We start from the raw sequence: 25662 nt of genomic DNA on the forward strand, positions 1-25662 counted from the left end.
TTCATGGGGTCACAAAGAGTAGGACACAATTTAGCCACTGAACTGCAACAATAATTCAATCTCTAAAAGAGATAATGTACATTATTATTTTTCAAATGTATTTTAAATATCTTATGCTTTTTAAAAGTTAAAAATAATATATGCAGTAAACTTTATTTAAAACTATCTTATACACAGTGCATAATAATGAGCTGCAGTAGATAAACATCAAGGTTTACATGACAACTTGCCGTGAATTATAAGATTGTGAGTATTTTAAACTTTTTCATCTATTTACTTATCTGCTTTTCCTCATTTTTATACATGAGCTGTATAGCTAACATCATAAAAATAAATAATACTTTAATATATGAAATTTGGTCTCTATCAGATCTCTTGTATAGTTTAGAAGTAGTATTACAGAATAACATAAATGTATCATCTTTTTAAATTTCTCTTCATCTTTTTCATCTTCATCTAAGTAAGCCCTCTAAAATTTATTTAGGTCCTGACCTTTTCATGTTAGTATAGTGAGATTTGGTTCGATTTGATCTTTGTAATTTCAACATTTTAGAATCTCAATTACATTTCCTATTTCCCCCAATACTTTGAGATACACTAGTATTTTAATATTCATATACAATTCTGCCTTTTGAAATTTCCTTTATTTTATTCCTAGTGCAGTTGGTATGACAATCTAAAACATCATTAATTCCAAGATTAGTTTTAATCAAACAATATTTTAAGTGATCACATTTCTACTTGCATTTTAAAATATCCTTTAAGCATTCACATCATGTATATATTTAATTCAGATACTGCTGAGAAACATAATTTCTGTTTTACTTGTACTGTCTGCATTGGAAAAAATCACTAATTTACATCTTAGAATTATTATGTTAAAATATTCCTGAGCAGAAATCAGATCCTGAACTGTCAACAAAGTCTTTTGCCTGATATTATTTCTAAAAGTCACTTATTCTACCCTCTCTGTTAAAGGATTATGGAAATCAATACACACTGGTCAGTCACTAGATTTGAAAGAGAAAATCGGCCCAGGACTCTAGCATATAATTATGGAATTGAGTGTAAAATATTGATAACTGAGTTAATTATGACACATCTTCTGCTTATAGCATGGCATTTAGGAGAACAGGCCATGGAGTGAGATTGCTTGGGTTCCAAATCCTGACTTACTAGCCAGAGAATGTGGGAAACTTACCCTCTCTTGGCTTCTATTTCCTTCCTTTAAAATAAGGGTAGTGTATGGAATTGTTTCCTTAATTTCTCTTTCTGTTTTCTCATTATTAGTGTATAGGAATGCAAGGGATTTCTGGGTGTTGATTTTATATCCTGCAACTTTACTATAGTCATTGATTAGTTCTAGTAATTTTCTGGTGGAGTCTTTAGGGTTTTCTATGTAGAGGATCATGTCATCTGCAAATAGTGAGAGCTTTACTTCTTCATTGCAATGGAAAGAATAAAATACTTAGGAATATATCTACCTAAATAAACTAAAGACCTATATATAGAAAACTATAAAACACTGGTGAAAGAAATCAAAGAGAACATTAACAGATGGAGAAATATACCATGTTCATGGATTGGAAGAATCAATATAGTGCAAATGAGTATACTACCCAAAGCAATTTATAGATTCAATGCAATCCCTATCAAGCTACCAGCAGTATTCTTCACAGACCTAGAACAAATAATTTCACAATTTGTATGGAAATACCAAAAACCTCGAATGGCCAAAGCGATCTTGAGAAAGAAGAATGGAATTGGTGGAATCAACCTGCCTGACTTCAGGCTCTACTACAAAGCCACAGTTATCAAGACAGTATGGTACTGGCACAAAGACAGAAATATAGATCAATGGAACAAAATAGAAAGCCCAGAGATAAATCCACACACATATGGACACCTTATCTTTGACAAAGGAGGCAAGAATATACAATGGATTAAAGACAATCTCTTTAACAAGTGGTGCTGGGAAAACTGGTCAACCACTTGTAAAAGAATGAAACTAGAGCACTTTCTAACACCATACACAAAAATAAACTCAAAATGGATTAAAGATCTCAACGTAAGACCAGAAACTATAAAACTCCTAGAGGAGAACATAGGCAAAACACTCTCTGACATACATCACAGCAGGATTCTCTATGACCCACCTCCCAGAATATTGGAAATAAAAGCAAAAATAAACAAATGGGACCTAATTAACCTTAAAATCTTCTGCACATCAAAGGAAACTATTAGCAAGGTGAAAAGACAGCCTTCAGAATGGGAGAAGATAATAGCAAATGAAGCAACTGACAAACAACTAATCTCAAGAATATACAAGCAACTCCTACAGCTCAACTCCAGAAAAATAAATGACCCAATCAAAAAATGGGCCAAAGAACTAAATAGACATTTCTCCAAAGAAGACATACAGATGGCTAACAAACACATGAAAAGATGCTCAACATCACTCATTATCAGAGAAACGCAAATCAAAACCACTATGAGGTACCATTTCACACCAGTCAGAATGGCTGTGATCCAAAAGTCTACAAGCAATAAATGCTGGAGAGGGTGTGGAGAAAAGGGAACCCTCTTACACTGTTGGTGGGAATGCAAACTAGTACAGCCACTATGGAGAACAGTGTGGAGATTCCTTAAAAAACTGGAAATAGTCTTATGATCCAGCAATCCCACAGCTGGGCATACACACTGAGGAAACCAGAAGGGAAAGAGACACGTGTACCCCAATGTTCATTGCAGCATTGTTTATAATAGCCAGGACATGGAAGCAACCTAGATGTCCATCAGCAGATGAATGGATAAGAAAGCAGTGGTACATATACACAATGGAGTATTACTCATCCATTAAAAAGAATACATTTGAATCAGTTCTAATGAGGTGGATGAAACTGGAGCCTATTATACAGAGTGAAGTAAGCCAGAAAGAAAAACACCAATACAGTATACTAACGCATATATATGGAATTTATAAAGATGGTAACAATAACCCTGTGTACGAGACAGCAAAAGAGACACTGATGTATAGAACAGTCTTATGGACTCTGTGGGAGAGGGAGAGGGTGGGAAGATTTGGGAGAATGGCATTGAAACATGTAAAATATCATGTATGAAACGAGTTGCCAGTCCAGGTTCGATGCACGATACTGGATGCTTGGGGCTGGTACACTGGGACGACCCAGAGGGATGGTATGGGGAGGGAGGAGGGAGGAGGGTTCAGGATGGGGAACACATGTATACCTGTGGCGGATTCATTTTGATGTTTGGCAAAACTAATACAATTATGTAAAGTTTAAAAATAAAACAAAATTTAAAAAAATAAAATAAAATAATGGTAGTGTAAATGAAAAGATGTCCCAGAATGGAAAAAAATAAAAATAAAATAAGGGTAATGCCAGTCTCTTCCTCAGAGGAATGATATATTGATTAAAGCACTACATTCAAAGCACTTAGAGTAGCGCCTGGCAGGTTGTAAGGATTCAGTAAATATTATCTATAATTTGATAAACTGGAGGTTTGAGGTGAAGTCAGTTAAGAAACAGATGGAATGAACAGTGAATTAAGTTGTTGTTGTTGTTCAGCCACTAAGTTGTGTCCTGTCCTGTACAGAGAAGATTGTTCCTTGGAGCTCTGCTAAAGACTGTTTGTGTCCCCTAAAATTCATACGTTGAAATAAAATCTCCACTGTGATGGTATTTGGAAGTATGGCCTTTAGAAGGTAATTATGTCATAAATACTCATAAATGAGATTAGTGCCCTTGTAAGGGGTTGAAGAGACCAGAGCTCTCTCTGTCCACCATGTGAGGATACATGGAGATAATGACCTTCTATGAACCAAGAAGTGAGCACTCACCAAACATTGATCTGTCAGTGCCTTGATCTTAGACTTCCCACACTGCATAACTGTGAGAAATAAATGTTTGTTGTTAAGTCATCCGGTCCATGGTATTTCTGTTAGAACAGATCTAATGGGTGTAGACAAGCTCCTCAATCATCTTCATAGAAAGATTTCCTCATGAGAGTGGATTTTGATGCTTTCGTTTCTCTCTTTAGACATGACTCTTCCCATACTTATACAGAGGAAGGCCAAGAATCAAATTTATCTTGCCTTTGGCTTGGACAGAAGAGCATTCCCAGTGCTTCTCAGCAATATGCTTTGTGAGTGTATCAGATCATATATGCTGTATACTGTTATAACAACTAGAAAAACAAAATAATTCACAAATCATGCAGATACTTGTACTTTAGGTCACAGTGCCATATTTACTGGTATCCCCCTTTCAGCCTTGTATCTGTGCTGTCATGCTAAGTGCTTTCAGGAAAAGAATGCTCTTTGCTCAACTTTTGACTTAGACTATATAAATTTCTCCAGAAATCATTGTTTTTGTTTTTAGAACAGAGAGACGAATTTATGGTATAGCAAGAGATCACAATGTTTACTTTAAAGATGACGCTCTTGGGACTTCCCTTAGTGGCCAAGACTCTGGGCTCCCCATGCAGGGGGACTAGGTTCAATTCCTGGTCAAGGAACTATTAATAGACCCCATATACCACAATTAAGAGCTTGCATGTCGTAACTAAAGAGCCTGCATACCACAACTAAGACCTGGTGCAGCCAAATATATATATATATATATATTTTTTTTTTTTTTTTAATGAGGACCTTCACTTACACCAAAAAAGGAGAACTGACTTGCCATCACAAGCAGCACAGAACCAGGCAAAGAATAGGAAATAGAGAATTAGACAGCTTTGTGACCTGGGACTAGATATTTATGATTATCTGTTCTAGTAGCAATAATAACATCTCAGCAGTCTTGATCACCTATGTGCCATACATTGTGCTAAGACCTTAATATGTAGTAACTCATTTAAACCTCACAGGTACGCTATGATTCTGGCCTTTTGCTTAAAGTGTTTCACACTTTAGATATGGGGACATTGAAACTTTGAATGTTTAGGTGATCTGTCCCAGATCATAGAGCTAGTGAATACTAGAGCCATGATTAAAACCCTGGAAATCTGATTCTTGATCTGAACTCTTACCATTGTGTTATGAAATAACATGGAGATGCTAATACTTGTCTGATAAGATTACATTAAACCACATAGTGCTATGAGATAGCAATTAGCACAGTTCAGTTCAGTTCAGTCGCTCAGTCGTGTCCGACTCTTTGGGACCCCATAAATCACAGCACGCCAGGCCTCCCTGTCCATCACCAACTCCCGGAGTTCACTCAGACTCATGTCCATCGAGTCAGTGATGCCATCCAGCCATCTCATCCTCTGTCATCCCCTTCTCCTCCTGCCCTCAATCCCTCCCAGCATCAGAGTCTTCTCCAATGAGTCAACTCTTCGCATGAGGTGGCCAAAGTACTGGAGTTTCAGCTTTAGCATCATTCCTTCCAAAGAAATCCCAGGGCTGATCTCCTTCAGAATAGACTGGTTGGATCTTCTTGCAGTCCAAGGGACTCTCAAGAGTCTTCTCCAACACCACAGTTCAAAAGCATCAATTCTTCAGCACTTAGCCTTCTTCACAGTCTAACTCACATCCATACATGACCACAGGAAAAACCATAGCCTTGACTAGATGGACCTTTGTTGGCAATGTCTCTGCTTTTGAATATGCTATCTAGGTTGGTCATAACTTTCCTTCCAAGCAGTAAGTGTCTTTTAATTTCATGGCTGCAGTCACCATCTGCAGTGATTTTGGAGCCCCAAAATACAAAGTCTGACACTGTTTCCCCATCGATTTCCCATGAAGTGATGGGACCAGATGCCATGATCTTCGTTTTCTGAATGTTGAGTTTTAAGCCAACTTTTTCACTCTCCTCTTTCACCTTCATCAAGAGGCTTTTTAGTTCCTCTTCACTTTCTGCCATAAGGGTGGTGTCATCTGCATATCTGAGGTTATTGATATTTCTCCTGGCAATCTTGATTCCAGCTTGTGCTTCTTCCAGCCCAGCGTTTCTCATGATGTACTCTGCATATACGTTAAATAAGCAGGCTGACAATATACAGCCTTGACATACTCCTTTTCCTATTTGGAACCAGTCTGTTGTTCCATGTCCAGTTCTAACTGCTGCTTCCTGACCTGCATACAAATTTCTCAAGAGGCAGGTCAGGTGGTGTGGTATTCCCATCTCTTTCAGAATTTTCCACAGTTTATTGTGATCCACACAGTCAAAGGCTTTGGCATAGTCAATAAAGCAGAAATAGATGTTTTTCTGGAACTCTCTTGCTTTTTGGATGATCCAATGGATGTTGGCAATTTGATCTCCCATACCTCTGCCTTTTCTAAAACCAGCTTGAACATCAGAGGTTCACGGTTCACGTATTGCTGAAGCCTGGCTTGGAGAATTTTGAGCATTACTTTACTAGCGTGTGAGATGAGTGCAATTGTGTGGTAGTTTGAGCATTCTTTGGCATTGCTTTTCTTTGGGATTTGTTGACTCTATATACAGTCAATAAAAACAAGACCGGGAGCTGACTGTGGTTCAGATCATGAACTCCTTATTACCAAATTCAGACTTAAATTGAAGAAAGTAGGGAAAACCACTAGACCATTCAGGTATGACCTAAATCAAATCTCTTATGATTATACAGTGGAAGTGAGAAATAGATTTAAGGGCCTAGATCTAATAGATAGAGTGCCTGATGAACTATGGAATGAGGTTCGTGACATTGTACAGGAGACAGGGCTCAAGACCATTCCCATAGAAAAGAAATGCAAAAAAGCAAAATGGCTGCCTGGGTAGGCCTTACAAATAGCTGTGAAAAGAAGAGAAGCAAAAAGCAAAGGAGGAAAGGAAAGATATAAGCATCTGAATGCAGAGTTCCAAAGAATAGCAAGAAGAGATAAGAAAGCCTTCCTCAGTGATCAATGCAAAGAAATAGAGGAAAACAACAGAATGGGAAAGACTAGAGATCTCTTCAAGAAAACTAGAGATACCAAGGGAACATTTCATGCAAAGATGGGCTCGATTAAGGACAGAAATGGTATGGACCTAACAGAAGCAGAAGATATCAAGAAGAGGTGGCAAGAATACACAGAAGAACTGTACAAAAAAGATCTTCACTACCCAGATAATCACAATGGTGTGATCACTCACCTAGAGCCAGACATCCTGGAATGTGAAGTCAAGCGGGCCTTAGAAAGCATCAGTACAAACAAAGCTAGTGGAGGTGATGGAATTCCAGTTGAGCTATTTCAAATCCTGAAAGATGACGCTGTGGAAGTGCTGCACTCAATATGCCAGCAAATTTGGAAAACTCAGCAGCGGCCACAGGACTGGAAAAGGTCAGTTTTCATTCCAATCCCTCAGAAAGGCAATGCCAAAGCAATTAGCACAGGTATATGGAATTCAGTACTCAGTAGGTAAATGTTGGTACATTTTGCCTGTTACATAGTCATCAGATTAAATAGGGCCCCTTCATGGATCACACCCTTCTCATGGTGAAGGGGCTTACATAATTCAATGAAGCTATGAGACATGCTGTGCAGGGCCACCCAAGACGTATGGGTCATAGTGGAGAGTTCTGACAAAACACGGACCACTGGCGGAGGAAATGGCAACCATTCCAGTAGTCTCACTTCAAGAACCCCATGAACAGTATAAAAAGGCAAAAAGATATGATACCGGAAGAAGAGCCACCCAGGTAAGAAAGTGTCCAGTATGCTACTGGGGAAGAGCAGAGGGTGATTACTAATAGCTTAAGAAAGAATGAAGTGTCTAGGCTATAGCAGAAATGACACTCACTTGGGGATGTGTCTGGTGGTGAAAGTGAACTCCAGTGCTATAAAGGACAGTATTGCATAGGAATCTGGAATCTTGGGTCCATGAATCAAGGTAAATTGGACATGATCAAGCAGCAGATGGCAAGAGTGAACATCAACATCTTAGGAATCAGTGAACTAAAATGGATGGGAATGAGTGAATTTAATTCAGATGACAATTATATTTACTGCTGTGGGCAAGAATCCCCTAGAAGAAACAGAGTAGCTTTCCTAGTCAACAAGAGTCTGAAATGCAGTACTTGGGTGCAATCCCCAAAATGACAAAATGATCCTGGTTTGTTTCCAATGCAAATCATTCAATATCACAGTAATCCAAGTCTATGCCATGATCACTGATGTTGAAGTTGAATGGCTCTATAAAGATCTACAACACCTTCCAGAGCTAACACAAAAAGGATGTCCTTTTCATCCTAGCAGACTGAAATGCAAAAGTAGGAAGTCAAGAGATACCTGGAATAACAGGCAAGTTTGGCCTTGGAGTACAAAATAAAGCAAGGCAAAAGCTAACAGAGTTTTGTCAAGAGAACATGCTGGTCATTGCAAACACTCTTTCCCAACAACCCAAGAGACAACTCTACACATGGACATCACCAGATGGTCAACATGGCAATCAGATTGGTTATGTTCTTTGCAATCTTTGATATATTTGAACAATGTGATTAATTCTTTTTGAAAACTTTGAAAAGCAAAATTCAGAAGTCAAAAAGGTCATGAGAGACATTTTAGCAAGAATACCAAATGTGGTGAGACAACCCAGGAAAACAATGAGAGGAGGTGGCTAAGTCTAATGCCTCTTTACTTCATTTTCTTCCAGTTTTAATGAGAAATAATTGATATGTTTTACTGTATAAGTTTAAGGTGTACAGGATGATGCTTTAATATACATATATTGTGAAATGATTACATTATGTTTAGTTAATATCTGTCATCTCATATAAATACCAAAAAAAAAAAACCACACCCTTCTTGTAATGAGAATTCTTAAGATCTACCATCTTAACAACTTCCTGTACATCATACAGCAGTGTTAACTATAGTCATCATGTTGTACACTACATCCCTAGTACTTATTTTATAACCGAAAGTTTGTACCTTTTGACTACCTTCCTTTTAATCACTCCCCTTCTTGCCTCAGGTAACTACAAACTGATCTCTTTTTCTGTGAGTTTGGTGATTTTGGTTTTCTTTTTAAATTAGATTCCACAAATAAGCGAGATCATATCCGATTTGCCTTTCTCTGTCTGACTTATTTCACCTAACATAATGTCTGCAAGGTCCATCCATGTTGTCACAAATGGTCAGACTTCCTTAATTTTTTACAGCTGAATAATATTCCACTGTATCTACGTGTGTGTGTGTGTGTGTGTGTGTGTGTGTGTGTCTGCATGCGTGCATGTGTATCACAAATTCTTTATCCATTCATCTATCTATGGGTACTAAGGTTGTTTCCATATCTTGACTATTATAAAAAATGCGTCTATGAATGTGGCAGTGCAGACATCTTTTTGAGTTACTGTTTTCATTTCCTTTTGACACATTCCCAGAAGTGGAATTGTTGATCATTTGGTAGATCTATTTCTAATTTCTTGGGGGACCTCCATACTGTTTTTCCAAAGTGGCTGGACCAACTTGCAATCTCATGAACAGTATACAAGAGTGCCCTTTTCTACACATTCATGCCAGCATTTGTTATCTCTGGACTTTTCAATGATAGCCATTCTAACAGGTGTGGGTTGAGAGCTCATTGTTGTTTTAATTTGCATTTCTTTATTAACTAGTGACTTTTCAGATACCTGTTGGCCATTCATATATAAAAGAAGTTCTAAGAACAGAAGAACAAAGCAGGAGGCATCACACTTTTTAATTTCAAGGTATACCATAGTTCAGTTCAGTTCAGTTGCTCATTCGTGTCTGACTCTTTGCAACCCCATGATTCACAGCACTCCAGTCCTCCCTGTCCATCACCAACTCCCGGAGTTCACTCAGACTCATGTCCATCGAGTCAGTGATGCCATCCAGCCATCTCATCCTGTGTCATCCCCTTCTCCTCCTGCCCCCAATCCCTCCCAGCATCAGAGTCTTCTCCAATGAGTCAACTCTTCGCATGAGGTGGCCAAAGTACTGGAGTTTCAGCTTTAGCATCATTCCTTCCAAAGAAATCCCAGGGCTGATCTCCTTCAGAATGGACTGGTTGGATCTTCTTGCAGTCCAAGGGACTCTCAAGAGTCTTCTCCAACACCACAGTTCAAAAGCATCAATTCTTCAGTGCTCAGCTTTCTTCACAGTCCAACTCTCACATCCATACATGACCACTGGAAAAACCATAGCCTTGACTAGACGGACCTTTGTTGGCAAAGTAATGTCTCTGCTTTTTAATATGCTATGTAGGTTAGTCATAACTTTTCTTCCAAGGAGTAAGCGTCTTTTAATTTCATGGCTGCAGTCACCATCTGCAGTGATTTTGGAGCCCCAAAATATAAAGTCTGACACTGTTTCCACTGTTTCCCCATCGATTTCCCATGAAGTGATGGGACCAGATGCCATGATCTTCGTTTTCTGAATGTTGAGTTTTAAGCCAACTTTTTCACTCTCCTCTTTCACCTTCATCAAGAGGCTTTTTAGTTCCTCTTCACTTTCTGCCATAAGGGTGGTGTCATCTGCATATCTGAGGTTATTGATATTTCTCCTGGCAATCTTGATTCCAGCTTGTGCTTCTTCCAGCCCAGCGTTTCTCATGATGTACTCTGCATATACGTTAAATAAGCAGGCTGACAATATACAGCCTTGACATACTCCTTTTCCTATTTGGAACCAGTCTGTTGTTCCATGTCCAGTTCTAACTGCTGCTTCCTGACCTGCATACAAATTTCTCAAGAGGCAGGTCAGGTGGTGTGGTATTCCCATCTCTTTCAGAATTTTCCACAGTTTATTGTGATCCACACAGTCAAAGGCTTTGGCATAGTCAATAAAGCAGAAATAGATGTTTTTCTGGAACTCTCTTGCTTTTTGGATGATCCAGCGGATGTTGGCAATTTGATCTCCCGTTCCTCTGCCTTTTCTAAAACCAGCTTGAACATCAGAGGTTCACGGTTCACGTATTGCTGAAGCCTGGCTTGGAGAATTTTGAGCATTACTTTACTAGCGTGTGAGATGAGTGCAATTGTGCAGTAGTTTGAGCATTCTTTGGCATTGCCTTTCTTTGGGATTGGAATGAAAACTGACCTTTTCCAGTCCTGTGGCCACTGCTGAGTTTTCCAAATTTGCTGGCATATTGAGTGCAGCACTTCCACAGCGTCATCTTTCAGGATTTGAAATAGCTCAACTGGAATGCCATCACCTCCACTAGCTTTGTTCGTAGTGATGCTTTCTAAGGCCCACTTGACTTCACATTCCAGGATGTCTGGCTCTAGGTGAGTGATCACACCATTGTGATTATCTGGGTAGTGAAGATCTTTTTTGTACAGTTCTTCTGTGTATTCTTGCCACCTCTTCTTGATATCTTCTGCTTCTGTTAGGTCCATACCATTTCTGTCCTTAATCGAGCCCATCTTTGCATGAAATGTTCCCTTGGTATCTCTAGTTTTCTTGAAGAGATCTCTAGTCTTTCCCATTCTGTTGTTTTCCTCTATTTCTTTGCATTGATCACTGAGGTATACCATAAAGTTATAGTAATTAAAATAGTATGGTATTGGAAAAAAAAAAAACGACTAATAGACCAATGGAAAAGAACTGAGATCCCAGAAATAAACCCAAGCATATACAGTCAAGTAATATTTGATGAGTAAGCCAAGGATATTTAATGGAAAGAGAGATTCTCTTCAATAAATGATACTGGAGAAATTTGATATGTACATGAATAAGAATCAAAGTTAATCTCTACCTTACACTACTCAAAAAATTGACTCCAAATGGATTAAAGACTGAACTATAAGACTTGAAAGCATGAAACTCCTAAAAGAAAACAGAAGAAAACTCTTTGGCATGGGACATAGTAATGATTTTTTGAAAATCACACCTAAAGCACAAGCAAAAACAAACAGAAAAAAACAAGTGGACTATATTTAACTAAAAAGGTTCTATGTGGCAAAAGAAACCATCAACAAAGTGAAAAGACAACCTATAGAATGGGGTAAAGTATTTGCAATATATTTATCATATATCTGATAAAGGGTTAATATACAAAGTATATAAAGAATACATACAACTCAACAAAAAATAAAACCTCAAATAATCTTACTACATTCTGAACCTTGCACATTTATACTTCATTTGAATTGTCCTCTGAGGAAGCTATATTAAATGTTCAAATCTAAGTAATAATGCAATGTAATTAGTCTATATTTATGTTTGGGGAAAATTCTTTGAAGCAAATTATACAATAAGAGTTTAGCTTTAAATAAGTAGGACTAAGTACTGTAAAGCAAAAAGCAGGTTAACAGGACTTTTATCTTTTAAGTTTTGATCTGGGATCAAGTGAACCATTAAGCCCCCTTACCAGCTTGCTGGTACCTGTACATATCAAACGAAAGGTACTCCTTTTCAAGATGGTGTACTGAGACAATAGTAAAAATGAAAGCAAAAGCAACCTTCTGCCTCAAACACAAAATAGATGTTAGATAAAATATGACAAAATCATTTAAAAATGCCTGGTCAAGATTAAAAATAGGAAGAGGAAATATCTTTTTAAAAACCAAGAAGGAACTCAAAAGTTAGAATGGCAAGCAGATATTGACATAGAACAGCTCTTATAGGTGACAAGGACAGGTCTTGGAGTATTTGTATTTTAACATCTATTCAAGGATAGCAAATAAAGGCTCATGACCATGTAGAAAGCTAGAATTGAGCTTCCTTCCTAAAGCTACATGCCCCTCCCCACCCTCACAAAAAAAACAAAAAAAAAAAACAAACAAAAAAAACACATGTCCTTTATGTGAAACAGAGAACCACAAAACTCTACCTAGGAGCCAATGGAAGAAGCAGAATAGCTTGTCATACTCTTGTCAGTATGGGTAAAGAAAAGAGTCAGTTGCAAGAATGGGTTCCCAAATCTGCATTATCCATGGAAGTGAGACTCAAATTCATGGTACTTGCATGGTTCAGGAAACTGAAGCAAGAAATAAAAAAATATGTTTGAAGCAAGAAGATTCTATAAGGATCTGAAAAAAAGGGCCAAATTGACCTACAGGATTTCATCTGCTACTAAAGGGTCTAGGATACCTACTAAAATAACTTCCTCTGAAGACTAGTTCACATTCAAGACTTACAAGAAAACAAAACACTGTGAATGAGATTTTGGACTCAAGACTAGAAATAATTCGGCATTTAAAATGTATTTAATTTAAGCTCTCTTTGAAATTATTTTTTAAAAAGAGAGAAAATGAATAAGAATAGGTGGATTTACAAATGATCCAAATAAAAACTTCCAAATTTGGAAAATGTAACCACTGAAATTTAAAAAACTCAACGTATGAAACAATATATTAGAAATCATTGAAAAGAGTTAAATGAATTGGAAGATAAAGCTGAGGACATCACTGAAAATGCAGCACAAAGAGATAAAAAGAACATATGAAAGTGAGGTGAAGAGACATGAGAGATAGCATGAGAATAGCCAACACTTAGCCACTGGGAGTTCTAAAACTACAGTGTAGATGCAATCTTCAAGATAACATTTGCCCAAAATTTCAGAACTGAGAAAAGTGAGTGTCGCCAGATTCAAGTAGCATATACAATGTAACTGAATCCCTAGAAGGTTATGTTACAACAAAATCACAACTAGATAGACTGTAGTGAAATTGCAGCCACAGAGAAAAGATAGATTAATTGCAAAGGAAGGAAAGCCACAGTGCAGTGTATTTCAACTGTATCTCAATAAAAATGGAAGGGAAAAAAACAAAGAATGCCACAGTTGCTGTAGATATTGAATCGCCAATAAGAGATGTCAGAAAAAATTATATATTCATAGTGCTGAAGGAAAATAACAATCTAATAAGCTCTACACAGCTAAGCTCTCATCTTGAGGAGCATAAAATACTTTTACAGGCATATAAATTCTGAGTTTATTACTCACAGACCATCACTAACAGAACTACTAAATGACACATTATCACAAAAAGGAAATAAAACTAGAGGGAAAGTTTTAGTTACAAAAATCACTGTAAACATATAAAGTGCTAAACAATATGCTTAAATAATATTACATCTACTACTATTATATGGTCTTCCCGGGTGGCTCAGAGGTTAAAGCGTCTGCCTGCAATTCAGGAGACCTGGGTTTGATCCCTGGGTCGGGAAGTGCCCCTGGAGAAGGAAATGGCAACCCACTCCAGTACTCTTGCCTGGAGAATCCCATGGACAGAGGAGCCTGGTGGGCTACAGTCCATGTGGTCGCAAAGAGTCAGGCACGACTAGGCGACCTTACTTACTTACTTACTTACTACTATTATATAATACTTATACAGCACTTGCTACGAGCCAAATATTATATTTAGCACTTCACAAGAATCTTTAGAGATAGGTACTGATATAATCCTATTTTATAAAGGAGAAAACAGACTCAGGGAGGATAAGTGACATGTTCACTGTCTCATAGCTAATAAGTGGCAAAGTCTGGCTACAGAATCTGTGCCCATAACCTGTTTGCTGTATTGCCTCTCTAATAAATTACTAATAAAAATGGTAAACATACAATGAAACTAAAAATCTAAACAATGGTAACATAGAAGATGGAACATGTGAGCTCAGAATTAAAACATTCTAGGGGCTTCTCTCGGAGAAAGCAATGACACCCTACTCCAGTACTCTTGCCTGGAAAATCCCATGGATGGAGGAGCCTGGTGGGCTGCAGTTCATGGGGTCGCTACGAGTCAGACACGACTGAGTGACTTCACTTTCACTTTTCACTTTCATGCATCGGAGAAGGAAATGGCAACCCACTCCAGTGTTCTTGCCTGGAGAATCCCAGGGAAGGGGGAGCCTGGTGGGCTGCCGTCTATGGGGTCGCACAGAGTCGGACATGACTGAAGCGACTTAGCAGCAGTAGCAGCAGCAGCAGGGGCTTCTCTGGTGGTCTCGTGGTTAAGAATCTGCCTTGCAATGCAGTGGACAGGTTTAATCCTTGGTCCAGGAGGATCCCACATGCCATGGAGCATCTAAGCCTGTGGGCCACAACTATTGAAGCCTACATGCCTTAGAGCCCATGCTCCTCAAGAAGAGAAGTCACCACAATGAGAAGCCCATGCACTACAACTAGACATTAGCCCCAGCTCGCCACAACTAGAGAAAGCCTGAATGCAGCAACTAAGACCCAGCACAGCCAAAAATAAATAAATAAAGAAATCTTAAAAAAAAAAAAAAAAGAATTAAAGTATGCTAAAAGCATTTTATTTTTTAGGAGGAGAGAAATACAGATTAAATTTAATCTGTATTAAGTATAAAGATAAAACCATCAAAAGAATAGAAACAAAATGTATATCAAACGAAGAGAGGGGAGAAAAGGAATAAGGAATCCTTAATTACTGCAATGAGTAAGTAAATGAGAAAAAAATACAAGTAATTCACCACAAAAGCCAATTCAATCAGTTCCAAGAATACAATGCCATATAGACTTCTTTCTTTAACCACAACTAATGCAATTAGAAGTCAATAATTGTAGCAAAAATGTGGACTCTAAAGAACTTATAAATGAAATATGGATTAAAGAAGAGATCATGATAGATACAGTATTTGCAATAAACAGCACTGAAAGGAATACTTATAGAAATTGTGGGATTCGGTTTAAGGGGAGTATTTGGGGGAAATTTTATAGTTTTAAGTACATATTTAGAAAATAGAAAAAAATAGAAATTAATGAGGTAAAAGTTCAAATCAAGAGTAAAGAAAAATAACAGTAAGCAGTACTAAAGCAGAAAGAAAAGAAAGATAATAATAAAAATCAAAAAGAAACATTAATAAAAACAACAGAAATGATCAACAACATGAGAAGTTGGTTCTCTACAGACAAATAAATATTGGAGGACATTACTACAGATTTTATAGAAATTTAAAGATAATAAAATAATACTGTGAACAGTGAGTGTAGGACAATACATTTGGAAATGTAGATAGAATGAATAATTTCCTTTAAAAATGTACTTAAATCAATCAAGAAGAATATCACAGTAAAAGTACTAGAGAAATTGAATAGTAGCAAAAAAAAAAAAACAAACAAAAAAAAACAAACCTGACCACTAAGCCAAGGAATTTTCTGGACTATTTTGCAAAGCAAACTTTAAAGGAAAAAATAAAATAATATGTATGTATTTATTATATTTTAAACAACTTTACTAAGGCATAATTGAAATTCAGAAAACTGCATATATTTAATGTTTATAATTTGATGAGTTTGGACATAAACATATACTTGTGAAACCATCACCACAAATGAGGTAATAAACATACATAACCTTCAAAAGTTTTCTAAAAGCAGAGACATTACTTTGCCAACAAAGATCCATCTAGTCAAGGCTATGGTTTTTCCTGTGGTCATGTATGGATGTGAGAGTTGGACTGTGAAGAAGGTTGAGCGCCGAAGAATTGATGCTTTTGAACTGTGGTGCTGGAGAAGACTCTTGAGAGTCCCTTGGACTGTGAGGAGATCCAACCAGTCCATTCTGAAGGAGATCAGCCCTGGGATTTCTTTGGAAGGAATGATGCTGAAGCTGAAACTCCAGTACTTTGGCCACCTCATGCGAAGAGTTGACTCATTGGAAAAGACTCTGATGCTGGAAAGGATTGGGGGCAGGCGGAGAAGGGGACGACAGAGGATGAGATGGCTGGATGGCATCACTGACTCGATGGACGTGAGTCTGAGTGAACTCAGGGAGTTGGTGATGGACAGGGAGGCCTGGCGTGCTGTGATTCATGGGGTCGCAAAGAGTCGGACACGACTGAGCGACTGAACTAAACTGAACCCCATTTTGTTTGCCTGTTTGTTTGGTAAGAACACTTAACATGAGATCTACCCCCTTAACAAATTTTTTAAGTGCACAAAACTATTAACTGTAGGCATAGTGTTATAGAAAGCTTTCTAGAACTTACTCATCATACAAAACTAAAACTTTAAGCCATTTAACAGTAACTCCCTACTTCTTCTTCTTTCCAGCCCTTGGCAACCACCATTCTACTATCTGCTTCTATGAGCTTGACTATTTTAGATATCTTATATAAATGGGATCACGCAGTATTTGTTTTTATGTGTCGGTTTATTTTACTTAGCATAATATCCTGAAGGTTGGTCCATGTTGTTGTATGAGATGGATTTCTTTTTTTCCTTTTTAAAGGCCAAATAATAATATTCCATTGTGTGTAATACCACACTTTCTTTATCCATTTACTTGTCAATAGACATTTTTGTTGTTTCCATATATTAGGCTATTTTAAATAATGCTGTGATGAACATGGGAGTGCAGCTATGTCTTCAAGATAAAGCTTTCATTTCCTTTGGATATGTACCCAGAAGTTGGATTACTAGATCATTCATTCCCACCATCACTTTTCTTGACACCCTCAACGACATTTAACTTTCATCTTTTTTTAAACATCTGTCTTCCCTCCCTACCACATCACTCATTGTAAGCTCCACAATATCTTTTGTCTTTTTGAAAATAGCTATTCTAATAGGTGTGATGTGATAGCTCACTGTGGTTTTGATTTGGATTTTTCTCATGACTAGTGATGTTGAGCATCTTTTTATATACGTGTTGGCCATCTGTATGCCTTTTTAGGAAAAATGTCCATTCAGGACCTTTACCCATTTTTAAATCAGGTTATTTGGGTTTTTTAATGTACTCCCACTTGTCAATTTTTGCTTTGGTTGCCTGTGCATCATACCCAAGAAGTCATTGCCAAAATCAATGTCAAGGGAGTTTTCCCCAATGTTTTCTTCTAGGAGTTTTGTAGTTTCAGGTCTCATGCTTAAGTCTTTAATACATTTTTAGTTGATTTTTGTATATGGAGTAAGGAAAGGGTCCAATTTCATCCTTTTGCATGAAATGCAGATATGCAGCTTTCCAAACTTTCTCGATTGTTGAAGAGACTTTTATTTATTGTAGATTCTTGGCACTCTTGTTGAAGATTGGTTGACCATGACCTTATTGGGTCAATTCAGGGCCCTCTATTCTGTTCCTGGAGAAGGAAATGGCAACCCACTCCAGTGTTCTTGCCTGGAGAATCCCAGGGACAGAGGAGCCTGGTGGGCTGCCGTGTCTGGGGTTGCACAGAGTCGGACACGACTGAAGTGACTTAGCAGCAGCAGCAGCTATTCTGTTCCATTAGTCTACATGCCTGTCTTTATCCCATTACTATACTGTTTTAATTATTGTAGCTTTGTAATGTATTTTGAAACCAGGAAGGTATAATGTCTCCAGCTTTGTTCCTTTTCAATATTGCTTTGTTATTTGGGGTCTTTTGTGGGTTCCATATGAATTTTGCAATTGTTTTCCTCATTTTGTAAAAAAAATGCCATTGGGATTTTGATGAGGATAACCTTTAATTTGTAGGTCAATTTGAATACTATGGACATTTTAACAATATTGAATCTTCCAGTTCATGAACATGGGATATCTTTCCATTTATTTGTGTCTTCTTTAATTTCTTTCATCAATATTTTATAGCTTTCAGTATATGGCTTTTACCTTCTTGCTGAAGGCTATTCCTAAGTATTTTATTCTTTTTGCTATTATAAGTTATTTTATTTTCAAATAACTTATTGCTAGATTATAGAAATGTAACTGATTTTTTATGTTGAGTCTGTATTTTTCAGATTTACTGAATACATTTATTAGTTCTAACAGCTTCTTTGTGAATCTTTTCTACATATAAATAATTTTCTATACATAAAATCATGCCATCTGCAAACAACTATTTAGCTTCTTTTTTTCTGATTAGGATGCCTTTTATATCTTTTTCTTGCCTAATTTCTCTGGCTAGGACCCCAGTACTTGAATATAAGTGGTGAGAGTGGGCATGCTTGTCTTGTTTCTGGTCTTAGAGGAAAGACTTTCAGTTTTTCACCATTGAGTACGGCATTTGCTGTGGACTTTTCCTATATGGCCTTTATTATGTTCAGGTAAATTCCTCCTATCTTCTAAAAACTATTTGAGATAATAGAAAAAGAAGCAATGTCCTCAATTCCTTTATGATCCTATTACAACCTAATTTTCAAAATAAACCAATAAAAAAGTTAAGAACCAAAAAACACAGTAAAATTATAGGCAAATTCAACATAAGGTTATAAATGAAAAACTCTTAAACTGTCTGCCAGATGAATCCAACCAATGAGGTAGTTTTTCTAAAAACTGCATCAGAGGGACTTCCTTGGCAGTCCAGTGGTTAAGATTCTGTGCCCTCAATGCAGAGGCTGGGGGTTCAGTCCCTGGCTAGGGAACTAAAATGTCATGTGGTGTGGCCAAACTTTTTAAAAAAAATTGCATCATGACTAAGTCAAGTTGAATTTGTTCCAGGAATTATAGAAAAAGCAAAGAAAAGATCAAATCATCCCACTGAATGCAGAGAAGTTATTTCAATAAATTGTCCACAAATTCGTGATTTAAAAATTCTTAGCAAAATGGGAATAAAAGAAATTTTCTTAGCCTTATAACAGATGTCTACAAAAAACTATAGTGAGCCTCATGCTATGTAGCAAAATGTTAGAAACACTGATATTGAATCAGGAACAAGGAAAATAAGTTGATTATCTCAATGCATTCACCACTCACTAGAGATCATGACTGATGAAGTAAGATAAGAAACAATTAAAATGATTATAAAGGGGAAAATAAAATTTTCATTATTTACAGGTGATGTGGTTATATTAGAAAATCCATGAAAATCTAAAGACAAATGACCAAAAATAATATGAGCAAGATTCAAGAATCAAGATAAATAAAAAAAATAAGTAAAAGTTTCTATAAATAAGGAAAAATAGACAAAATATACTATAAAATATAAGGGATAAATTACATCAAAAGAGGTACATCACAGTTATATGTAATCTATTATTATATAAACTTTTACAGAAGCACTTAAAAGAAGATTTAAATAAAGAAGTAGGCATGGATGGGAAGACACAAAATGATTAAGATGTCAGTTTCCTTCAAAGTAATCTATGAATACATTGCAACCCCAATCAAAATTCCAATAGAAGTTTCCATAGAATTTGACTTACTGATCTTTTTTTTTTAATCTTCTTTCAGTTTATTCAAAATAAAAATTGAAGATGAGATCTATGAAGGTGAGATGTATGGAAAAAGTAACATGGATATTTACATTACCATATGTAAAACAGATGGTCAATGGGAATTTGCTGTATGGCTCAGGAAACTCAAACAGGGGCTCTGTGTCAACCTAGAGGGGTGGAATGGGGAAGGAGATGGGAGGGAAGTTCAAGAGGGAGGGGATATGTGTATACCTATGGCTGATTCATGTTGAGGTTTGACAGAAAACAACTAACTCTGTAAAGCAATTTTCCTTCAATTAAAAAATAAATTAACTAAAAAACCCCAAATCTTTCAATTTATTCAAAATAAAAACAAGCATGGAATTATGAAAATATAATTTTCATAATTGGAAGTCTTGCAAGTTGTTTTTTTAAGTTTTTAAAGCTCATCTCCATCCCTCAATAAAGTATACTTATATTCACTGGGTGCTTTGGAAGGAGCTATCAGGTGGACTGCTTACTACATTTTGGACTTCCTATCCTGAGGCTGTATCAGTTGGGTCAGGACCATGATGGAATTCTCTGTGTAGTTTTCTAGAATGTAAGTCAAATATGAACTGCTTGAGTTTTTCAGAAATTACTACATCACTGAAGTCTGCAAACATATGCATTTGCCTAAAAGTGTCAGTAGCTTTCACAGGGCAATCTGTATGTGCAGAAGACAATGTTTAAATGTGTCACCATCAGCATGTAAAAATTTATTGTACCTTTTGCACTTATTAATTGTTGGCCTACTTCATTCTGGAACATTTCTAAACTTTCTGTATCTTCTTTCATACAGTGGAACCATAACAGAAAAGGCAGTCTTTCCTCTGTCAATCCCTCTCCATTTTCAAATGCTATTTCTCAGACAAGAGGAACACATTTATCTTGAATCCAATTTTAAATCTCATCAGAATTTGTCATAGATTCCAAGTACAACATATTTGGAGCAGAAAGCCCTGATGGTTTGTAGATTATGATGTCTCCATTGTATCTTTCTGGTTCTGAAACAACCCCAAATGCAGCTAGCTAGGAAGGCACAATCATCATGCAAAATATTTGCTACTCTTTCAAAAACTCTATAGTTTTCTGAATCTTTTTGCTCAATATATCTAATGATATTTCTTTTGCTGTGGACAAGAGTGGTGATTTCTGCTAAGTCATGAAGTTCTTGAAGGGGTCACTTTTTTGTTGCCTGAAGTAATCTGCAAGTTCTTTCACTTATCACTACCCCTGTATCTTCTCTTCATCATCTTCCCATTATGCAACAATTTGAAGGTTGTGTATTTGCTTATCCTGTATCTCTGTGCTATATCAGCATGCTGATCACAATCAACTTTGGCAAACACTACTTGATTTGCATTTGTATATTCTTCCTTAATGACATTGGAAGCTTCCTCAAAAATTGTGTGCAACAATCTGCTTTTTTTTTTTTTTTTTAACCACTTTTTGTTCCATAGAACCATGGAAGCATGCAAGTAATACCTCGTTTGTCTTGGTTTCTGAGACAGACAAGAGAGAAGCTCTAGACTAGCAATATTCCATGGCACTTTCTGACAGTTTTCTTTAGCTTCAATACTTGCATATTTTTCTAAGATGATTTTTTTCCTTCCTTTTCATTGTTTTCTTCTTTTTTGTATTACTTTAGTAATGTTCATGTCTACAAACTCAGGTGAATAAAAATTGGGTACATTAAAGTATAATGTTCAAGGTTTCACATAATGAGAAAATCCCAGAATTAGAGGAATCAGAGATCTTGATCACAATATCATCATGGGAATCAAAGCAGTTAGAATTGCATTGTAATATTTACGAGAACTGAACCAAGACCTGAGATCCATGGCATTACATAAGAAACTTCTCCAAAGTCCCATTTTTGTCCCTCTCCTCTTGAGTGGAGTAAGTGGAAGGCTACTGAGAATCCACTAAAGACCATGATTTTATTTTGGCTAAGATAATAAAGAGCCATCCTAATGGAAACTGGCCAAGGGCTTTGCCAGTTTCTTTAGGGCCAGTTCTGACATCTGGCCATGTCAGCATGTCACACAATAAGACTCCTTAAAAATATAAAACCAAAAAAGAAGGTAACCAAATCATAATAAAGATTTATTAAGTTATTGAAGGGTAAAAGCTACCTTATTCATTCCACTTAAGACTGAAAATTCAACATCAGTTTAACATTTCAAGGCTCTATTCTCCTCTTCCTTCAAGAAGACTTCTCTGATTCTGCCAATGAGAAGAAATTTTCCTCTTTTCAGAAATCTACAGCTGTACTTCTCATATTTAATGGGCATATATGAATCAGCCAGGTACACTGCTAAAGTGCCAGTTCTCAATCAGTAGGTCTAAGGTGAGGACACTGGAAGAAGCAAGATCTACAACCCACTTCTACAAATACCTTAAGGGCACCTATCACTCTCACTTTGGAATTCTAATTATTTACACATATACCTTCTCGCCCTTACACTGAATTATAAATTCCTTGGAAGTATGACTATTGTTATTGTTTAGTTTCTAAGTCGTGTCGGATTCTTTCGCAATCTCATAGACTGTAGCCCACCAAGCTCCTCTGTCCATGGAATTTCCAGGCAAGAATACTAGAGTATGTTGCCATTTCCTTCTCCATGACCTACTGATCTTAAAATTCATATTTTTCAAGTGATAGTGTTTTCTTGTTACTGTTATCTAAATTTTCTACATATAGTTCATTTTGATCAGAGAATGTTCAATGTATCATTTCTGCCAGCTTCAACTGAATTTTACTGTCCCACCTAACCTCACCTGGTATCTTTCATACCTGCATACATACCTGCGTGTGTTACACTTGGCACCCCTTCTTCATACATTTTTGTTGTAGGTTACAGAGTGTATACTGATTTCTTTTCGTACTGGTTAATTTGAGATGATTTCTGAAAGAAGGAAGCAATAAAATCTTTATTTCAGTTGTCTTCAAATCTTTGCATGTTTTAATGTTGACTCCTTTTGTTATATGTGTAAGGAGGTACAAGGAATATAATTTTCCACAGATTGTGAATAAAATAAAAACCATTGAAATATTATCTCCTTTAAATATACACAGTTCCTATTTTTCTTTGACCTCACATATCCATTCCATACCCCCAGTATTTTTATCCTAATATATTTTTATACTTGAATGTCTATAATTAAGTCACATTAAAATACATATGTAAATTGAAATTAAAAATTTTCTATTGGCACAAAGTTCTATATGCCTTTCTTCTGAACTGCATTATAATTATAATTATCACTATTACACAATTTTAAAAAGAATATAAAATGTTTGATTATTTTATTAAATATTATTAAATATTTTATTAAATAATGATTAATTATTCATCATTTTATTTATAATATTAAATAAAACATTTACTATTTATTAAGCCATTAAATTTATTAAACCTAAAAATAAAATTTTATTGCAAATCCATTTCTGAATGCATTGGATGAGGATAGGTTCTCCATTAACTTAGGTATCTCTTAACTGATACTACTTTCTGACAGAATTAGATAAGGTTCAGCATCAATTCTATCCCTCTTTTACATTTTTGTATGCATGAGAGCTAGGAAACTTTGTTCACATAAGCAAGTATTAAAAGGAGTTTGGTATAGCAAAGTCACTCTATTCCCTGAACTCCTTTTGAATCATATACCCTAATCACTTAGTCATATTTCATAAAAAATTATGTTTAATGATCTATCAGTGGGCAAGTTTATTAAACCTTCTACTATCTTTACTCAGGCTGATCAATTTCAGGACAGAATATATAAGGAGAGGATATGGAAATAGATATAGAGTACCTCTGTATTCCCAGGGGTCTATTTACACCAACTCGAAAATTTTATTCAACCATTTTACAACTGGAAATTTCAGTAATATAATTTTTTATTTAAAAAAATGAAAAGCTTGAAGCAAAAGGTTAACATTTGTTAATATTGGATATGGTATATGGGTGTGTCTCTTCAAGTACTCTGTATACTTTTCTCTGAATTTAAACTGTCTCCTGTAACATAACTCATTTCATCTTGACAATGGTTAAAAGAACCTAATGAGAACATTTTGCTCAAGTTTGAGTACAAGTCCACCCATTATCTAGCACATCTGATTCCACTGTGGCATGTAGTTGCTTTGACTTCTCAGACTTCACTGTGAAGTTCAAGATGTACTTTTTTAAAACAACCATTTACAATAACTATTCTCAAATCCACTGAGAAAGTGTGTAGAGAATGTGGAGGCTTATCAAGTTTGCAAGCCCCAAATACGGCTAATGGGTGTTTATGTTTAACCAGCCTCCACCACCACCCCATCACCACTCACCATAACCACAACCACACACACTGAAAATTTGCTGTGTAGTAGGATCCTTGAGAACAGGATTATAGCCAAAGTTTGATAACCAGGATATCTGGCCTTGGGAACTGATGAGGTTGGGATAGTGTAAAGAATCATTCTGAGCCTGGACTGGGAGGGGGAGGTGTTGGGAGAGAATGGATACATGTATATATATGGCTCAGTCCCTTTGCTCTTCAACTGAAATGATCACATCATTAATTGGCTACAGCTTAATATAAAATTATTAATAGCAGAAGTTACATTCCTTCTCCTTCACCCTATTTATTAAAATTTGAAGTCATATAAAGTAAGATGAAAACTAAACAAAACAAAACAAAAAAGAACCACTCTGAAACTACCTGGCCTGAAAAAGGCCATAAATGATAAATACTAACCTTGACTACACAGCTTAGATGGCCCAAAGCCAAGAAGTGTTCATTGAGTAGTACAACACCAAGGTCTATGAAAATCATTGCAAAAACAGTCTGTTAGATGAAAAGAAGTACAGACTGATAGGCTTGGTGACCTGGGTTTCCACCCTGGTTCTCCTACCGTGTGCTAGCTTAGTGATCTTGAACACGTTGCTTAAGCTATGCAAAGCCTAGTGTGATCGCATATAAACAGGGGGTTATAATAACTATCTGAAAAGACTGTTGTGAGAATTAAGTTAAATGAGATGATTTTATGTTATAGGTCCTGGTCAGACCTGCACAGAATAGACATTCACTCAAAGCATGTTCTTCTATCATTTTCTAAAAGACATTTTTATATGATTTTAAGTATAGGAGGTAGAGAAGAATAAACAGATAAACACATAAATGATAGCTTGCCATTGGGAAGTGTATGAGTTCTAGGTAGACACTGATATGCAAGTTTAGGGTAGTGCCCTGGTTAAAGGGCTCTGGTGTTCAACTGTCTGTGTACAGTTCCTGGCTCTGCCATGTTCTACATACATAAACATAGACAATTCACTTCACCTCTCTGTGCTCAGTCCCTCAGCTATAATAACACTGCTATAGACTGAATGTGTCCCCCTAAAATTCATATGTTGAAACTTAATTCCCAGTGTGATGATGTTAGGCGGTGGGGCCTTTGGGAGGTGATTAGGTCTTAAGAATGAAGCCTTCTTGATCGGGACTGGTGCTCTTACAAAAGAAACCCCAGAGAGCTCCCTAGTTCCTTCCACCATGTGAAGATATCACAAGAAGCTGGCCATTTATGAACCAGAAAGTATGCCCTCATCAGACACTGAATCTGCCAGCAACT

General features: G+C 36.5%; 1 pseudogene; it reads right to left on the bottom strand.

The window, feature by feature from the left end:
- Positions 1-20442: 20442 nt before the first annotated feature.
- On the bottom strand, positions 20443-21511 carry LOC129639946 (endoplasmic reticulum resident protein 44-like; annotated as a pseudogene).
- Between the last annotated feature and the right edge of the window lie 4151 nt (positions 21512-25662).

Source organism: Bubalus kerabau, chromosome X (genome assembly GCF_029407905.1).
Source record: "Bubalus kerabau isolate K-KA32 ecotype Philippines breed swamp buffalo chromosome X, PCC_UOA_SB_1v2, whole genome shotgun sequence".
NCBI classification, from domain to species: Eukaryota; Metazoa; Chordata; class Mammalia; order Artiodactyla; family Bovidae; genus Bubalus; species Bubalus kerabau.